Genomic DNA, 12630 nt, shown 5'->3' with positions numbered 1-12630 from the left:
TTCTCCCCTTCCTCCTCCCCCTTCCTCTCCCTCCTCCTCCCCTCCTCTTCCCCCTCCTGCTCTTCCTCTTTCCTCAGCCAACAGGGCAGCCAGACCTGCATACCTGGGTCTCTCTTATCAGTCTGCTGGCACAATGGGGTGCAAGGGGGCCACGGCCTGAACCTCCAGGCCTCCCCCCACCACGTGCCCCCCAGGAGCGCAGCAGTAACCAGAAGGGCACGGAAAAGTCCATCTCTTGGGTTTGTTCACAGTTATTTCCTTCCAGCCTTGGTTTTTGGAGTGTTTTGCTGCGTTTCTTTTGAGTGGGCAGATGGCAGGACACTGGGGGTGTGAAATGGCTACGAAAACCAAGACGCTTCCACCAGAAGGAGTGTGTACAGGCCCTGCTGGACCCCGACACTCATCAGGAGAGTCGGCCTGTTGTTGTTGTTGTCGTTGTTTTCTCTGGGGTCTGTAAAGTTTTCATGCCTGCTCCCGCTTTGGAAAAAAGGATCGTGTTTAAATGCACCACGTTAAGGGCTTTGGCTGGGAAAACTGGTGTCCGTTTTGGCGTTCAGTTTATTGTGAGGAGCAGCTCGCAGTGAAAGACTTTAGAGCAAGACCAGTCACTTCAGGGAGATGGAGGAAAGCGAAAATGGAATTTCGGGGGAGAAAAGCTGGCGCTGGGTGACCAGGGATGGTGCTGGCGATAGGACAGGAGCCGTGCCCGAAAGAGATAATTTCAAGTTGAGCTGTGGTTTACCGCAGTGTCCTCGTGATCAGCCGAGTGGTCAGATGTCAGGGGTGACTGAAAATAAGTTCATGTTCCCACAGTGAGAGAAAGAAGAAAAAAAAAAAAAAGGAACAGCCCTGCCCATACGAAACAAATGCTTGCACGTTTCAGAGTCCAGCTGGAGCAGGCTCGAACATGCACCATCGTGCGTGTGACTCTCGTGAAGATGGCCGGGAAAGAAACAACCACCGCCGCTCGGGATGAGCGTGACGCGTTCCCCCTGCCCCCTTCCCTTGTTGGGCACAGACAGTCTTTCACGGGGTGATAGCTTCCCCCCAATGTTGGGTCAGTTCGGAAGATCTTTTGGGAGCAAGGGTGGCATGTCTATGTCATTATGTCACCGGTGGGGAGGAGGGGAGGATGGCGGGTGAAGGGTCTGATGATCTCACCCTGCGAGTGTGGGAACTGAACACCAACCAAGGGTCTCCAGACCTTCCTACCCAACCCTAGGCTTCATGGAGACCACATGCTGTGTGTGTGGGAGCGCTCTGGGACTCAAAGTGTTAAAGTGTCATCTGCAAAGGGGAAAAATAGCTTAACCGCAGACTCATCTTGTGTTGGCCTAGTTGTGTGTTACTGTGTGTGTGTGTGTGTGTGTGTGTGTGTGTGTAATTTTTTCTTCCTTTTCAAATACTATTCTCTTTCATGATCTCATATCCTAAGATGTCTCCTTTCTAATTCAGTGAGAGGGATTCCATGGCTCACCACCCAGAACAGGGTACTTCCTTCCATCACAGATGCCAGAAAAGCACTGAAGATCTCAAAGGTGGAAACGCAGAGCATCAAAGCACTCATTGGGAGGCCAGAGGCTTGATTTGGAAATCACACACCAAGCAGTCCCAAATCCCACATCCCGATGCCTTTTCTTTTCTCTCATCCTTTTGTTCATCGTGCGTGCATTCTGACCTCATCTTCTCCATCCCACTGAGCCCCCAGCACCTTGAGCTGTAAACTCCCCTGCTGACTTTGTTTTGGCTGGAATTGCAGCCCATATATGGGAGAATCAAACCGAAACATCACAGAGCTAGCAGCGTGCCCCCGTGCAGTGGTGGCTGGTCAGCAGAAAAAGGTGACATCATGGCTATTCCAGGACTTCAGGTCTGCAGCACAAAGTGACCTCCCTGCTGTACATCAGAGTCAGAACCTGGATTCGAGACAAAAACAACTCTCCCTTCTCATAAATATCTGCTCTGGCGCTCAAGAGTATTCTAAGCGCAACGGCCCAGAAATGGTCCCTTTCCTTAGAGACCCGTCTGATTTTCCAAATCCAATCACAAACGTTTTAATAGCATGTCATGAACCTCTCAGCTCATTATTTCTCTTCAAAGCCCTCCGGTTTGCCAGCTTAGAGCCTGTCAAGTATTGCTTGATGATGTACTACGCCATAAATAAATGCAGAGGACATGCTAAAAATCCACCCTTCACTACTTCTGGCTTTCCTGCTAGGAACAGTGCATGTAATCAGAGATGTGTGACTTGCAGCAATTGCTCTGAATTGAGGGTATATTTGTTTTTAACATGTCCAGTGTGTAATGTAGGTAATACAACAGATTTATCACATTTACATAAATCCCATTTTCTTCCTCTTCCTGTTCCTTCTACTCCCTCTCATCGTGAGGACATTGGGAGCAAAGAGTAGGAATATAGACAAACTCTCTAAAATAGCAATCACAGCCTTACCCATTCCTTACAGCAGGAAATCAAGGTGCTGGATAATTTACCATGCCTCTAATATCCACTGTTCCCTCTGATGCTTTTGAGTTGTGAGCAGACAACCCTTTTACATGTGTAACCGGCCACGAAGGTCAGCACACAGAATGGAGGTTACTGTTGTAATCAAATAAAGCTCATAGAAGCTAATCTGACATGAGTTTTGACTAACTTTTGTTCACTGTATGGTAATTAGGCAAACCTAACTGATAAGCAGTCGACCCAAATAACTGTCATCTGTACTGTTTTGTTGCAAATTGCGGTGAGATTAAGATGGGTTTGGGGCAGGGACATGCAAGTACCCAAATCTTAGTCTCCATCAGTGTCCTTCCCCCAGTGGTGGCAGGGGTCAAGATATGCAGAGAGGATAATGGCATGCACAGGGACTTTTCATTAATATCTATGACTGTGGACATAAAGCCCATTTTGTGGTCCAAGAAGCATCACCAAAAAAACTATAAAGTGAGGTATGTTAAAGCTTGGTATAAAATAAGAGTATTATTAGAGTTTTTCAGGGAAATAGAAGCCATAGAAATATATATATACCTCCACTGGAAGTCCCAAAGTTTGCCTCTGTAAGCTGGAGAACCCAGAAAGCCAATGTTATAATTCAGTTGAAAACCAAAGGCCCAAGAATCAGGGAGAGGGGATGGTGTAAATCCCCAGGCCAAGGCTGATTGCCTGAGAAGCAGGAAGGCCCTCTGAGGGGCAGGAGAAGACAGATGTCTCAGCTCAAGTAGAGGGAGCAGATTTGCCCTTCTTGCACCTTTTTTGTTCTATCAGGCCTTCAACAGATTGGACCATGCCCACACACGTTCGTGAGTGTGATCTCTATTTAGCCCACTGATGCCAATGCTGAGCTCTTCCTGAAACATCTTCGCAAACACCCAGAAATAATATTTTGCCATATATCTGAGTGTCCTGTAGCCCAGTCAAGTTGACCCATTAACATTCACCATCACGATAAGTACTGTGGTAGGTGGACTCTTTGGTCCCTCAAGTTGTCCACATCCTAAACACAAGATTCTGAGATTATGTCATGTTACGTGACCAAGAGGGATCAAGTAATCAGCTAACTTTAAAAGAAGTACCTTATCATGATTACATAGGGGGCCCCATATAATCCCAGGGTCCTTTAAATGTGGAAGAGGGAGGCAGGAGAGTGATCTTCAAGGTGATACCATGGGAGAAGGCTCAGCCTGCCATGACTGGATCTGTAGGAGGATGGGGCCTCTAGGCAAGGACTGTAGAAGCTTCCAGAAGCAGCAAAAGGCAAAACATTAGACTCTCACCTGGAGCCTCAAGAAAGGAACAGAGTTGTCCTGCTATCTTAATGCACCAGGGGATCCACTTTGGATTTCTGCCCTCCAGAACTGTAAGATACTGCATTTTTGTTGTTTTAAGGCACTAAGTTTGTGGTAACTTTGTACAGCAGCCACAGGAAACTCTCAGAGTCCTTGATAAATGTTAGCTAGTAGTTAGTGATTTAACTCTTTCCCTTCTCAAGTGATGTGCTTTCTGACTGGTGAGTTCAGGGAGATTCTCATCACATCCAGTGTCTCTGTGAATCCTGCTTCACCTAGCAGCTGCCTAGTGTTCTCAAAATACATGCTCTATGGGTCAGTTAAGAGCACAAATTATTCTTGTCATATTGCTGTCTGACTTCAAGCCACAGAAACGGACTGTCTAACTGAAGCAGGAAAGGAATCTGTTGGCAAGATATTGGGTAGTTCCCAGAATTAACTGGAAGCCTGGAGGATCCAACTTAGAAGATTGACAGGAGTGGACAAAGATTGGGAATCAGGCGACAGAGCCGAGGTCAGAGCTGGAGGGGTTTGGAGGCTGCCCCTGGACACTTAGCGCCAGTGACACTGGACACCCCATGCCACCACTGCTTCCATGAATAATCTTCTAACTCTCTATCTTTGTGTCCCTCAAGATTGCAAGTTCTGGGCAGAAATGTCCAGGTGAGACCCTGTACCTCTGATAGAGGTAGATCAGCTGCTTTGGCTTTTACAGTGGTTGACAGTGCCCTACCTGTCATGAAGACATACACAATGAGGGTTCTCCCAAGTAAGAAGACGTTAGGGCCCAGATGGCTTCCCAAATGACAAATATCTGCTACACTTAGTCCATTCAGGCAGCTGTGACCGAGCACCAGAGTCTGGGTAGTTTCTAAACAACAGAAATGTATTGCTCACAGTCCTGAAGGCTGGGATGTCTCAGATCAAGGTGTTGGCAAATCCAGTGTCCAGAGAGGACCTGCTTCCTGGACCATTATTGACCATCTTTTCACTGTCTTCTTGTGGCAGAGGGACAAAGGAGCTCTCTAGGGTCTCTTTTATAAGGGCACGATTTGCATGCATGGGGGTTCCACGTTTATTACCTAATTGTCTCCCCACCTTCAAATACCATCATTCTAGGGGGTGGATTTTAACATAAGAATATGGAGAGGGACACACACAAACATTCAGTCTACAACACTGAGCTTTAGTTTTCTTGTCCATGTAGTGGGGATAAGAATTTCTACTGATTCTGTTTCACCCCAAGTGCAAGGTACATTTCAACGATGGGAGCTACTGGAAGTTTCTGGAGCACAAGTGTGCACCTTCACACCTCTGCCGTCCCGTCTGTCTGAAATGTTATCCCTCCTCATGTGTCTTGTGACCTACTCATTCTCTAGTACCTAGTGCGCTAGTCCTGGCCTTGTTCCCTTCATCCAGTTTTTGGGTTCCTCTGTTCTGTTCTGCACTGGAAGGGACCAATCCAGCAGACTGTTTGCTGGGCTTCTGAGTGGCTAGGCCAACGGGGGGCAGTGGCTGAATATGTTGGGCCAGGACGAAGAGAGAAACCTACTCTTTCCCTTGTTCCTTGGGTAGTATCTTCTGATCCAGTGGTGTTTCTTCTTTCTGCAAGGTCTTCATTCTAACTTCTGCCAGATGACTCTAGACCCTGAGTTTCATTAATACCAGCTTTTCTCTTTGCCCCTCCAGGCTAGAGATGGTGGCGCTGTGCTTCCTGCTGTTGCTAATCGGGGGACTGACCTCCCAGTCTTGTCTGGCTTCTTAGCAATCCCATAAGTTGTAGTTCTTGCTATTCTTTCTATTTAACACATTATCCCTTAATTCAGTGGCTTCACACAACCATTCTGTACATTAGGAACTTGGAAAGGCACAGCCAGCATGGTTGATCTCTTGTCCACTCTGTCTGGGCCTCAGCTAGGAAGACAGACTCAGAAGGTGATGTGACACCAGAGGGGGCTGGAATCGTCTGATGGTTATTTACATACATGTCTGCTGCCCAGGCTGTGATGACTCAAAGGCAAGGACTGCCGATCGGAGCACCCACACAGGGCTTCCCATGTGGCATGACTTCCTCAAGCACAACAGCCTCGGAGCAGTCAGACGGCGCCCACAGTGGCTCAGGTCCCAAAGACCAGTCAGTATTCCAGCCAGCAGCAGACGGAAGTCCCCTTTCATGTCCTAATTTCTGAAGTGGCACAGTGTCACTCTGTTAGTTCTCTGTTAGTTAAAACAGTCACATGTCTGCCCAGATTCAATGGATGTGGAGAAGTTGGGGGTACAGACCATGCCCCTTGATGAGAGGAATGTCAAAAAGTGTGGGGTCTTGTCTTAAAGCCGTCGTACCTCGGTTACTATCTATAGTATAAAAGGGCTCCATTTGTCTTACTGAGAATATTTGGAGAATATTTGCTGTTTTCCCAGTTGGACCCTGAACATGGACTTCAGTTATTATTTGCTCTATTAAAATTTCCTAAGTTTCCCTGATTAAAACAGGTGGCTCCTCCCTGTGTGCTCCCGTGACTCACCGTAATAATTGGATAAACCATTCTAATCACATACTCGTTTCCCTTATTAGACCATGGGGTTCCGGAGGGACTGAAACTTATTTACCTTAGTGTGCTCCCTTCTTTTTTTCTTTTAAGTTCTTAAAAATATTTTACTTATTTGAGAAAGAAAGAGAGAGAGAGGTGTGGCAGAGAGAGAGAGAGAGAGAGAGAGACAGAGACAGAGACAGAGAGACAGAGAATCCAAAGCAGGCTCCATGCTGATAGCAGAGAGCCTGATGCGAGGCTTGAACTCACAAACCTCGAGATCATGACCTGAGCCAAAGCTGGAAGTTTAACCAACTGAGCCCCTCAGGTGCCCCTCAGTGCACTCACTCTCAGTGCACACCTGCAACATGGTGGCCAATAACACATACTGAGTGAATGAATGCATATTGTACTCTAACATTATTGATCACTAGAACCATTCTGGACTTGGCACCTGGAGAAAATTGGTTGGAAGCGTCCACAACTTTGCAAAGATTCTGACCCTTGACATGGAGTAACTCAAATGCCAGCGAGGCCTCGCAGGTAAATGAGCAGAGCAGGTGAATGCAGCGGGCAGCAGGGGTGGGGTGGGCTGTGCGAGTGTTGGCCCGTCTACAAAGGCCACCCCTATGTGGCCCTTGATGCGTCATGCTGCCCATGAGTGAGGAGGTGACTCACGGTTCCAAGAACGTCTGATTTTGTAGGAGAAACTAGAATCTTACTATTTTTGAACGTGAGAAAAAGCATACAACTTTAGTTCTCTTTATTTACATGCACATGGGAGTCTTTAAAAACTTTAAAAACTTTTAATTGAAGTTTAGTTGACATAGAATATTATATTAGTTTCTGGTGTACAACAGAGTGATTCAACAATTCTATACATTATGAAATGCTCACAACGATAAGTGTAGTTACTAACTGTCACCATGAAAAATCATTACAATATGATTGATTATATTCCCCACCCTGTGCTTTTTATCCTTGTGACTCATTTCTTTTATAACTGGAATTTTGTGCCCCTTAATCCCCTTCACCTGTTTTGCCTGTCCTCTCAAACGCCTCCCCTCTAGTAACCATTAGTTTGTTCTCCATATTTATGAGTCTGTTTCTGGTTTTGTTGTTGCTTGTCTATTTGTTTGTGTTTTAGATTCCACATCTAAGTGGTATTTGTCTTTCTGTGATTTATTTCATGCAGGACCTAGAGAGTATTATACTGAGTAGAACTTTGATTTTTATATAATCTCCTGATTTACTTATTTTTAGTATTTTTAATGTTTGTTTATTTTTGAAAGAGAAAGAAACAGAATGCAAGCAGGAAAAGGGCAGAGAGAGAGGGAGACACAAAATTCGAACCAGGTTCCAGGTTCTGAGCTGTCAGCACAGAGCCTGACATGGGATTTGAACTCATGAACTGTGAAATCATGACCTGAAGTTGGAAGCTCAACCGACTGAGCCACAGGAATAATCTGATTTTTAAGCTTGTGGAGTAATTCAACAGTTTTAAAACTCGTGTGAGCCAACACTCTGCAAACCGAACCAAACATAACCGAAGGCAGGATTCCGTTGAGACCACTCATTTGTATCCTCTGATTTAGAGTTCCTTATCAGGAATAAGTCTCCGATAACTTCATTAACCCAAACTTTAATAACTTGAGCACATTTATCTTAAAAATACATAATTTGTGAGAGAGGGATATAAGTTTTTTAACTGGTTAGACTCTTTAACACAACAAAATAGAAAATAATTTAATAGGATAATATAGTAAACTGCACTTGAACTTATTCAGTTTGATTCAAGCTGCCAACCTTGTTTGCTGTAAAAGCTGCAAACTAGGGCCCCTGGGTGGCTCAATCTGTAAGCATCTGAATTGCTCAGGCCATGATCTTACGGTTGGTGAGTTTGAGCCCTGCTTTGGGTTGTCTGCTGTTAGCACAGAGCCTGCTTCAGATCCTCTGTCTCCTTTCTGCTCCCTGTTCCCCCCGCCTTTCTCGAAAGTAAACATGAAAAAATATCTTCAAACTTAAAATTCACAAGAGCTTTATCTTTGGAAGACAAACTATTTTTCTACATGTTTTGCAATTGGTCAAATGCTAGTATTTTCAGGGAGCAGATATAGATTGCTATCAAGTGATCCGATCACTCACTCAACCCCTCATAAAGATGACAGGCAGGCTGGTGCCTCTCACTTACATAACTAAAAGGATATAAAAGGAGAGCCCTGGTCTAGAAGCCTAGATAACTGCCCTCTGGTGTCTGGCTTTGCCAGGGTCCTACACGCAGTGCCTGACATGTGACAGGCACTGGGCAATGCTTGCACGAATTACACACGAAGGAATGAGGAGCAGCTGTGAGGCTTTGGGGGATTCATCTAAGCCATTTGTATCCTTCAGTGTCCTTTACATTTAAAATGAGATATTTGATGGGGTGCTTGGGTGGCTCAGTCAGCTAAGCATCCAACTTCGGCTCAGGTCATGATCTCATGGTTCATGGGTTCGAGCCCTGAGCCAGGCTGTGTGCTGACAGCTCAGAGCCTGGAGCCTGCTTTAGATTCTGTGTCTCCTTCTCTCCCTGCCCCCCCCACCTCCATGCTCTGTTTTTCTCCTTCAAAAATCAATAAACATTAAAAATAAAATAAAATGACATATTTGAAACAGTCATTTTACTTTTATTGCCTTGGTAAATGTGTCCAGGACAAAGCCCAGCATCGTGGTAGATAGACTCTTGATTTCATTTCGATGGCCCCACCTCTAAAATTCTACAAAGGAGAGATTCCACATTGTAGAGGATGCATTGGCTGGTTATGTAACTACCTGCCGACATCTCTGTCCTCTACTATTGAATCGGGGGCAGGGAAGGGATAGAGATCTGAAATTCATCAAGTCTCAGGCTGCAAATCCCGCTGCACACACACATAACACACGCGCACAAGCAACATCTGGTATTTGACATCTTCTTGTGCTTCAGGGCAGATGGTCATGGAACTGAAGTCTCTGGACCTCCTTTTTTGAAGATTCCTTCACTCCATATTTCAGTGAAGCATTTTCAGGTGTCTGGCACAAGCCAGGGAGAGTTTTTCTCTCTCTCAATGGTGTGCCATATCGCAGAGCGTTTATTACACAAAGTGTGTCAGAGACGACTGCCTGGAAATCCTTTATTTTGCTGAACGGACCATCTTCTTCCAAGTCTACTGGTCCCTGCCCACATCCGCAGAGACGAAGCTGCGAGTGACCAGTGACCAGAAAGCCGTTGGCGGGGAGTTTCCCCTGGGCAGCCTGTGGGTGGCCTCTGGCTCCATCACATTTCCCTTTCTTCCTTCCTGCACCCCCAGCCCCGGTTCTAGCTCTGCTCTGTCCTGTTGTACCTCCTTTCTCTCTCATCCCCACTCCCCTGCACACAGCAGGCCTTCTACATTTGAGATGCTCTTGAGATGGATCTGACTAACCTCTTCTGACAGAAAGTTCAGACAGTGCTCTAAGCTGCCAATCCGACGGTCAGATTTTGTAATAATTCCTGGAAAGAACGCCTTTGTTTTCTGTTCTGTGTGTCCAGCTGCCCACACCACCCAGCCTTCCACAGAGACGCCCAGACCTTCTGTCTCTGGGGACTGGGCTCAAAGCCAGCTTCATACTAAGAGGGGGTCCCAGGCTGTGGCTGGAGGGTCTGGGGATGGCAGTTTTGTTCCCCCATCTTTGCCTGCCCGCGTCCTCTGCTTCCTATAAGGCTCTGGTCTTTTTGCTGTGACACCCCTTCTCTGATGTTTTAAGATGCTGTTGAGAGTCTGTCTACTGTGACCAATGGCCTGTCCTTAGTCCCTCGAGCATCTACCCTCCTGTGTTGCCCTTGGTTCTCTAGGCATCTCTTCCCCAGTCTGAACTCCCACCATTCTGTACTCTGCTCCTGGCCCACTACGGGGCTTGACCAATTAATACTTTAATGAGAGGATGTTTCTATTGTAAATGTGTTACATAGATAACTCTGTGGGTCTACACTTCGTGGGGCACAGAGGCGTGTGTGACTATAGATAATCACTGCTGAGATCACACGAGTTAGTGGCGTTACGGGTTTCAGTTTAGATAATAGTTGTGGGGGCAGCAGAAAGAAAGGGTCTCCAGCACCAGAACTCTGCATCTTCTAACGCCTGGACCCTGAACACCCAAAGTCTTCAGGCCACACTGAATTTTTCTGGAGCTTTGGCCCTCTATAGCTTTGTGGAAGATAAAAGCAGTGTTTACGGAAACGTTTGGGCAATGTCTTAGGGCAGCCAACTTGAGCGAGCTCAAAAGCATTGTTTCTCCTCTGCAGACCAGGCAGATGTGATTTACCCTCTGCCTTTAGGAACCTCGGGCCAGGGCTCCAGGCTGTCTCTAGGGGTAGGGGGTAAGCTCTCACAATGTTCTCAAAGCGGCCTCATCAGTCTTTGGCTCTAATGTGACAGTGACCATCTGTCCCACCCAATCCATGAAAGGAACGATGGATAAAGAAGCAGCATGCTGACACTCAGGCTGGAGGAAGAGGGTCCCAAATGGAGAGACTTCTCCCTGGGGGTCTTCACTGCGTCCAGAGGTGGGAGTAGGGGACGGAGTTCCACATGGGCTCTGTCTCTATAGACGTGCTTCTATAGGATACCTGTGGAGCTTTGGAAATCGGCACCAGCTTTGCCCTGAAAAACCATGTGGCATCCTCTCCTGATGTCCCCAATGCCTTCTTATCCCCAAAGGAGTGCTTGGATAGCCGGCTGCCCTTTCTCTGGCCTGAAATTCACTGAGATTCTGTTAAATTACGATGGAGCCTTCAGAATTCTAAGCCAGGAATCTGCCTTTCCAGGAAGAGAGGGGCTTTGTACCCATACACTGTCAAGAGCAAGATGTTTACCTTCAGCACCCTTGCAACTTTTCTGCTCCTTGCCTCCTCTCCTCTAGGTCTGGATCTGTCCCCTGGGGCCTGGCCCTCAGCCAGCGGCCAACTAATCCTTGCTAAGGTGTTCGGTGGCAAAGGCTCACGGTTATTAATCCTTGCAAGAGCTTTCCGCGTTAAACAGAACTTTGTTATTAAATCAAAGGACATTAAAAAATCATCACCATAATGTAAAAATAATTTCTTTATGCTCCCTATAAATCCTTACCTTTAGAAATGAATGTAGTTATAATTATAACCTATTTGCAGTATTTGGGTGGGCTTTTTTTCCACAGGGAAGTGCATTTCAGGCATTTCTAAATGTCCTATTATTCCTCTTTATGATACTTTGAAGGTAATTTTTGCAGCATCTGTCCATCTCAGGAGGAACTCCCACCCCTAAAGCCAACAGTCCTCCTCCTCTGCCAGCCCTACCTACCAAAAAGGGGGCCTGGGGGGGACCTCTGGGTAGCCATGACCTTGCGTCCACCTGTGCCTAAACCCTGCCAAAGCTGAGTGAGCAGGACAAGCGCCAGATTCAAGGTGAGTCAACCCAGTCTTTCCCCTCAAAATGTGAAATTAAAGCCACGAAAAACACTTGTGTTGGTCTCTTTTTGGGTAGATGACCTGAAGTCAGGTTAGGGGCTGAGAGGTGGGGTTTCCCACAATGCTGTACAGAGAGGGATGAAGATGAGATGATGCCTCCGTGATGCCCAGGTACATTCCCGCTACTGGTGACCAGGAGACACACCTGTGTTTTTTAGTTAAGCCAGCTTTGGCTCACTATTATCACTTGCCAATAAAAGAGTCCAAACTACTTACGGAAATGATGATAAATAGCAGCTCTACTGAACATTTGTGAGACTTTACTCACACTGGCTCATATAATCCCTCTGTTACCTAAGGAGTTAGCTCAGAGATGTTGAGTAATTTTCCTGGGATAATCCACCTTAATGACTTCTGCACTGGTATTATCTGTCCGATGCTACAGTCTTCAGTCTTAACTATTTATTACCTTGCATGGGTGGACATGTCATCCTACAAGTGGACGAGTAGAGGGAATAAAGCAAGGCCTTCCAGAAATAAATCTCAGCCAATCTCATTTTCAGGGGCTAAAGAAAAGACATCATGAAGTAGAAACCACAACTTCCTCAGCCCCTTCGAACAACCCCATGTAGATGGCAATGCCTCTTCATGGCCTAGCCCCTGGCTGCCTCCAAGAGCACCACCCTCTCTCCAAAGCAAGAGAAGTGAGTGTTGAGCCTGCTCCCCAGTATGGTGGCAGTTAACTTGGGATTATCCAGGGTGCCTCTGTAAAAGACTCTCCTCTTGCCAGCCACCTGTGCCTGGACCACCTTTCCTGGCTTCTAGACTGTATCTTCTTAAGCTGTTCAAACTAGTGTCAGTCTATCTATCTAT

The sequence above is a fragment of the Suricata suricatta genome, chromosome 2 (assembly GCF_006229205.1).
Source record: "Suricata suricatta isolate VVHF042 chromosome 2, meerkat_22Aug2017_6uvM2_HiC, whole genome shotgun sequence".
NCBI classification, from domain to species: Eukaryota; Metazoa; Chordata; class Mammalia; order Carnivora; family Herpestidae; genus Suricata; species Suricata suricatta.
Note: the sequence above shows the minus strand (reverse complement) of the source record.